This window comes from Montipora foliosa, chromosome 10 (assembly GCF_036669935.1).
Source record: "Montipora foliosa isolate CH-2021 chromosome 10, ASM3666993v2, whole genome shotgun sequence".
In the NCBI taxonomy this organism is placed as follows: domain Eukaryota; kingdom Metazoa; phylum Cnidaria; class Anthozoa; order Scleractinia; family Acroporidae; genus Montipora; species Montipora foliosa.
This window is the reverse complement of record NC_090878.1, coordinates 29,746,234-29,752,291: the sequence shown is the minus strand read 5'-3', so window position 1 is coordinate 29,752,291 and position 6,058 is coordinate 29,746,234. Positions and strand designations below refer to the sequence as shown.

The following is a 6,058-nucleotide window of genomic DNA, read 5'->3' as shown; positions in this document are numbered from 1 at the left end:
ATAATGTATGTCTTTTCAGGAATTCACTTTTTAAACAACACCCTTCATTTGAGCCAACTATCCCCTGCCGAGATTTTGAACAAATTAGCGATCTTTTCACCCCGGGAAATCGCGCAACAAAAACAACTTTCTCAGTCATTAAGTAAGTGGTTGAATGCGAAAACATCACGAGATCATCAGATCCAAACATGTCTACAGTGTCGATCAGTCACGGCGCCTTCATTATATCAAGAAACTACTGTTGCTAGTATCTCATTCCGGAGTTAAACATTGCTCGATTTCATTTTGAATTTTTACACAAGCTCAGAGACTTTAACTGAACTACATCGCCCTGGTTTGACTGTTTACAAAAGAATTCAAAAAAATCAATGAAATCGCTCACCGCACTAAACTCACGAACAACGGAAGAAAATCAACTACGTTTTCGATACAAATTGAACGGATATAGCAGCCATTAACCTTTACAATAGTGTTAAATTCCCGCTAATAACTTTCCAGTAACAAACAGAAGAATTTCAAAATTTTTCTGAATGTGTTATGAAAATATGAAATAGAAATGAAAACCACATGTGTGACTCATTTGCCCGAGGCAAACCTCTTAAAACAGGCAGGGCTTGGCTAATTGTGTTTCAGTTGGCACGAGCAACAAATGAAAGGAAATTTGAGAATAGGTGGTGACAACAAAGTGAACAAAAAGTTGCCAAAAAAGATTTCAACGTCGTAAGCATAATCACAATCTTCTCACTAAGTAAGTTCCCCGTTTTCAGCCAAACGCAACAGGTACCATGATCAAGTTGGTGTTTTGTGAAGTACGGGAAAGAAATGCACGTGCATCACGGTTTTTCCTTTTTGACCAATAAAATTCTTTCTTTGTAGCGTTGTCGCTGCCGACGAAAACGTCACTTTAAAATATAACTTGGCTCAACTATTCAGTCTCGTTCACACCCTACAATATGGGCGAAGTATCCTAAAATAAATTGGTAGGAGCGGTTTCAGATTGAAAACAGAGAATGAAAGATTCTGTGTGTCATGGTTACGTTGTCGTCAAAATCTCAAATTTGGTGATTTCACGTCGTCGTTATATGCTGAGGGCCGCAAACATACTTGCTAAAACCCGTGCTGCACGTGCAGCACGATTATTTATGTTCTTTTAACGAATGATATTATTGTTTTGTGACGTTGCCCCAACAACCGAGAGTGAGGTCGTTACAACAAAATCTCAAACTGAGGCCTTGCTGTATTGACCGAGCGATAGCGAGGTCAATACAGCGAGGCCGAGGTTTGAGATTTTGCTGTAACGACCGAACGGTCAAGGTTATTAAGTTGTTTATTATATGGCTAACAGAACGGTCAGAAAAAAACTAATTTGCATAATCCATAATCGTCCCATGGGCATTACGGGAGAACAATGCCCTAGGGCTTAGCTGCTCTTAGCCAATCACAGAGCGGGTTATATCGGCCAGAAACACTAACCATATAATAAACCTCTTTAATAATCAAAGGGAAACTGTAACACATCACAATAGGGAGCTTAACGGCTCCAACATCCGTTCGACTTCGTTGAACAGCAATGTTGAAAACGTTTGACAACCATTTCAACCGTATTGAAACGAAGTTGAAACGAAGTTGAATCGATGTTAAAAGAGTTGAAAAGCGTGTTGAGACCGTTTGCCCTCCGGTCCCCAGCAGTCAACATCCTTAAAAAAAAGTCGAAAGGAGGTTAAAGCAAATGATGAAGCTGTTTGCTCGGGCCTTTCTTTCCGTGTCTACAGGGAGCTTAAGGACGCGCGTTTTTGAGAAGCGGACGGCAACCGGAAGTGAGCTTTTTTCCCGGTCGAGTTCGCTTGTTGGGGCGATCGAGTTCGCGTTACAATCTTGCGACCGCCATTTTATAGACCGCGCAACACAGTTCCTTCACGTTCCACGTTCCTTCCACGTTCCTTCCACGTTCCTTCTCTCGGCATTTTTACTTACAAAGGTTTGTGGACGCTAATTATCGTCATCTTCGTTTGCTTTGCAGTGACTTTTTGCTCGATTCTCTCCGCCTTTTATTGATGGGAAGCGTCCCTGGCTCGTTTTAATTCGTTTTCGCACGAAAGCGCGTGAAACATCCTAGAACAAAAGAATGGCCCATGTAAGTTTCATAGTAATTTAGTTTAATTCCCGGAGGACTGGGTCCAGACACCAACACTGCCACCGTTTCTTTGTTTGGGGACACCAAGATGGCGGCCGTGACGTCATGTGAAAACAGATAATTAGTAATTAGAGCGGTTTTCAATTGAGTGTCGTAAAACAAATACCAAAGCAATTACTTCGACCAATCACAGCAGGTGCAAAAAGCACAATGAACCAATCCAAATTGGTAGCGATTCCATGTAACTTGCTCAAAGCGCGCGAAACATCGCGTGTAGAAGTCCCGATTGCTTTTGGTTTTCCTTCTCGTTGGATGAAAAACTGGCGCGAGATTGTTAAAACAATCACTTAGCGTAGCAATTGCAATCGCGTAATTACTTTCGACAGTCGTTTGATTAGATTTGTGCTGCTTTCAGTTGATTTGTAGTCTCCTCAAGTTCAGAAAATCCTTTTGCAATCAAGAAAACTGCGGACATAGTCTATGCAATTATCTACGTAACTTAAAGATGCATTCGGTCTAACAATAGTACAATCTCTTTACAATCTCACAGTTTTGTGAAATGACCCATTTCTGACACTTTCTTACAATATTTAGTCCCTTTGTAAGTCCTACATTTGTTAGTTTTCTAATCAAGTTATTATGCAGCAGTTACAACTTTTGTACGCTACCGGTATATACAATTAAAATAGTATGTCGGGGCGCGTGAGCGTAGCCCGTTGACTATAGTGAAAAATTAGTATAAGAATATAAACTTAAAATTTAAATTATATATAAAAATTAGCACTAGAAAAATTGATAAACTATATAGGATCTCTAAAATCTAAAATGGTAGTTATAAAATCTTTAAAATTCTCTCAAATATATAACTGATTCGGCTGTCAATAATTTCCTTGATGATTAATGAACCGGAAAATATTGAAGGAAGGAAGTTAGTAAATGGAGAACGTGTTCATTGTTCATGCTACAACTTTAAAAGTGCGAGAGATGTTTAATATGTTCCCGAGATTACAGCCCTCTGCATGTTATGGAGAACTCCCTCACTCTTACTTCCCGACTTGCTAATTTGAACGTGAGTAATGGCGGATCGTGAAATCTAAAACTTACACGCAAAGTAAACAGTAAACAGCCTTTGGATAAAAGTCAAAGATCAAAATTTTGCCAGTCAGGTGTTAAGCAAACACACTTTCAAAATCTGAAGAAAAAAAGGAAGTGATTTTTTAATCACAGAGGCACTTTAAGTGCAAGGGGATACTTTGCGTCGCTCATCAAATCGGCGTACATCTAATTGCATTTGTTAACATTTGTCTCCAAGAGAAAATAACATGATATGTTCGCAAAAGGTGGAGAGATTAGTTTTAAGAATACAGAAAAGTAAAGTTACTTGTCTACTCTTAAAGGAGTCAACACAAATGATTGCAAGATCTAACAAGAGCTTTTGTCTGGACGTAAGTTTTATTGTTATATACCTAGACTTTCACTCAACAAAACGAGCACTGTGATTAGTTGATTCTTGGTCACGTGCCACTGATCAAATTCAAATGTATCCCGACCAGGATACAATCCTGCAGTTGTTTCCCGCTGCGGATGTTTTGCTGCGATGGTTAAAGGAAAGGTCCAAATTTAATGTCTGGTCCCTCGGGAAACTAGTTAGTTTTGTTTTCCCTATAGACTCTCGGGAAAACAAAAATAACTGTTTCCCGAGGGATCATATATTAAGTGTATAATATCTCCTTACCATCCCGTGTCGTCTCCCTCTTCATCTTCCTTCTGCAATTTCTCTTTGCCATCGTCTTCTTCGTCTTCCTCTGGTGATTGTTCGAGTTTGGCTTGAAAAGACGCCAGGAGCGCTAAGTTCTGCGCAGACAAGAAAAAGGTGATTTTCGTAGAACAAGCGAGTCTAAGAGTGCACAAACACTTGTACTCGTTTTCAACGTCGTGCTCTACGTATTTAAGTTAACGTATAATACGAGTTCTAGTCTGCAGAAAACCACACTTTGTCAAAATATCCGACAGCATTTTAAGCTGCTTTTCAAGCTTATTCTTAGTATACTTTGTCCACTTTGCACGATGTAAAAGAGTTGAAATAATCGCGAAAGATCTGCGAATGAGCAAAGTTATATTTTGAGATGAGCTTTTCGTCGACGTCAACGTCATAAACCTTAAAGTCCCAATCATCTCATCTCCAACGCGTCCGCATGGAATAAAAGGGAGCTTAAGATCTACGACGACGACGACGTCGACAAAAACGCCACAAAACAATGATATCATTGGTTAAAAGAGCACGAATAATCGTGCTGCACGTGCAGCACGGATTTTAGCTCATATTTTTGCGGTTCTCTGCGTGACGACGACGTGAAATCACTAAATTTTAGGTTTTGACGACAACGTGAGTATGCAACAGAGAATCTTTCATTCTCTATTTTCAGTCTGAAACGCTCGTACCAATTTATTTTTAGGATACTTCGCCCACATTGTACGAAGTGAACGAGATGGAATAATCGCGAAAGACTTTTACTAGAGCGAAGTTCTATTTTGAGGTGACGTTTTCATCCTCCATTGCAAGCTAGTTCCAGTCCAATACTGAGAATACGAATATGGTCTATAAATTTGTAAGTGCCTTATCAGGAGGGGCACTATACGTCTAGACGCCTTCTTTTTTCCGTTTTTTCTTCACTATAACACGAATTTTGGGAGACAATTTAGTTTGCATGGTGCTGGGATGTTCCTACTTCTCAGACGGTTAGATAATAGAGAGCTTAAGCATGCGCGTTTTGGAGAGGCGGACAGCAACCGGAAGTGAGCTGTTTTCCCGTCTAATTTGTCTTCATCATGATAAGTATCTTTTCTCCATTAGAGATGATTAGTGTAAAAATCTGGCAGACACCACTGTCCTGGCACGCAACGTGTTCTCTTCCGATTGCCGTCTGCGTCTCAAAAATGCGCGTGCTAAAGCTCCCAAATATTCTCGCGCTGGGATGACCGGCTTTGTAGGATTGCCCTTGGTAATATCACCATATTTTTCTCATTCAAAAAAGTTCCTAAGATAGTAAACTGGTAGAAGAAAAAAGGCGTTCTGAAAGCACGCTAAGGAGGACAATCAGAACAGCATACAACACATCCAGTCTTGCATGGAGCTGCGTGTATTTCTGGACATTTAGGAGCTTTAGCAACGACAACGGCGACGGCAACGAGAACGTCACAAATTTGCATATTTAGTAAGAAAAAGCAAAAGATTTGCACGTTCTGCACGTGCATCTTTTCATTTTTGTCTATTTCTTGGCCGTCGTCGGCAAAACAACAACGCGAAATGACAAAATTTAAGGTTTTAGGGAGAACAGGAGCGGTTGAGGATAAATTTTCAATTTCTCCCCTAAAATGAGCGTCGTTCATACTAGTTTCTTTGGAGTAGTTGCGAAGCGACTACAATAACGCGAATTCACATTTAACGACGACGTTCTCGTTGCCGTGGTCGTTACTAAAGCTCCTTATTAGTGCTTGCGAGCTGAACACTTTACCTGCTCATCTCGGCCCTCGCCTTTCCTCTTCTGCGCCGCTTTTTTCTTCTTTTCAAGGTAAATCACTTGCTCCGCGTGAAAAGTAGCCGGCACATCCGATTTTTTATACTCTGTTAAAGCAACCGACAATTTTCAATATCAATTTCGCTATTGCTGTAGTATGGAGAACACAGCACAAACACTAACTTTCATGATACATAAAGTAGAACTAATTACCATCACAAAAATATCGCACTTAGACTCGCTTTGAAGAAAAGGCACACGTGAACTTGAAAATGGCCCAATACACGATTGCAATAGACCTTATTCACGATGGCCGCCATGTTGGATTTGTTATTATCATGCAAATAAACTACACACTTTTAAGGGGCAAACAACACAAGTTCGAGAGGTTATAACGAACATCTTA

The 6,058-nt window shown here is 40.1% G+C and overlaps 1 long non-coding RNA gene across 1 annotated transcript in view; it reads right to left on the bottom strand.

Moving 5' to 3' along the window:
* Window positions 1–3,868: 3,868 nt before the first annotated feature.
* The window catches only part of LOC137973437 (uncharacterized), a 3,516-nt gene continuing 1,326 nt past the window's right edge, over window positions 3,869–6,058 (bottom strand). The window contains exon 3 of the long non-coding RNA XR_011117245.1: window positions 3,869–3,988. This is a non-coding gene — a long non-coding RNA (uncharacterized lncRNA). The remainder of the gene's footprint in view (window positions 3,989–6,058) is intronic.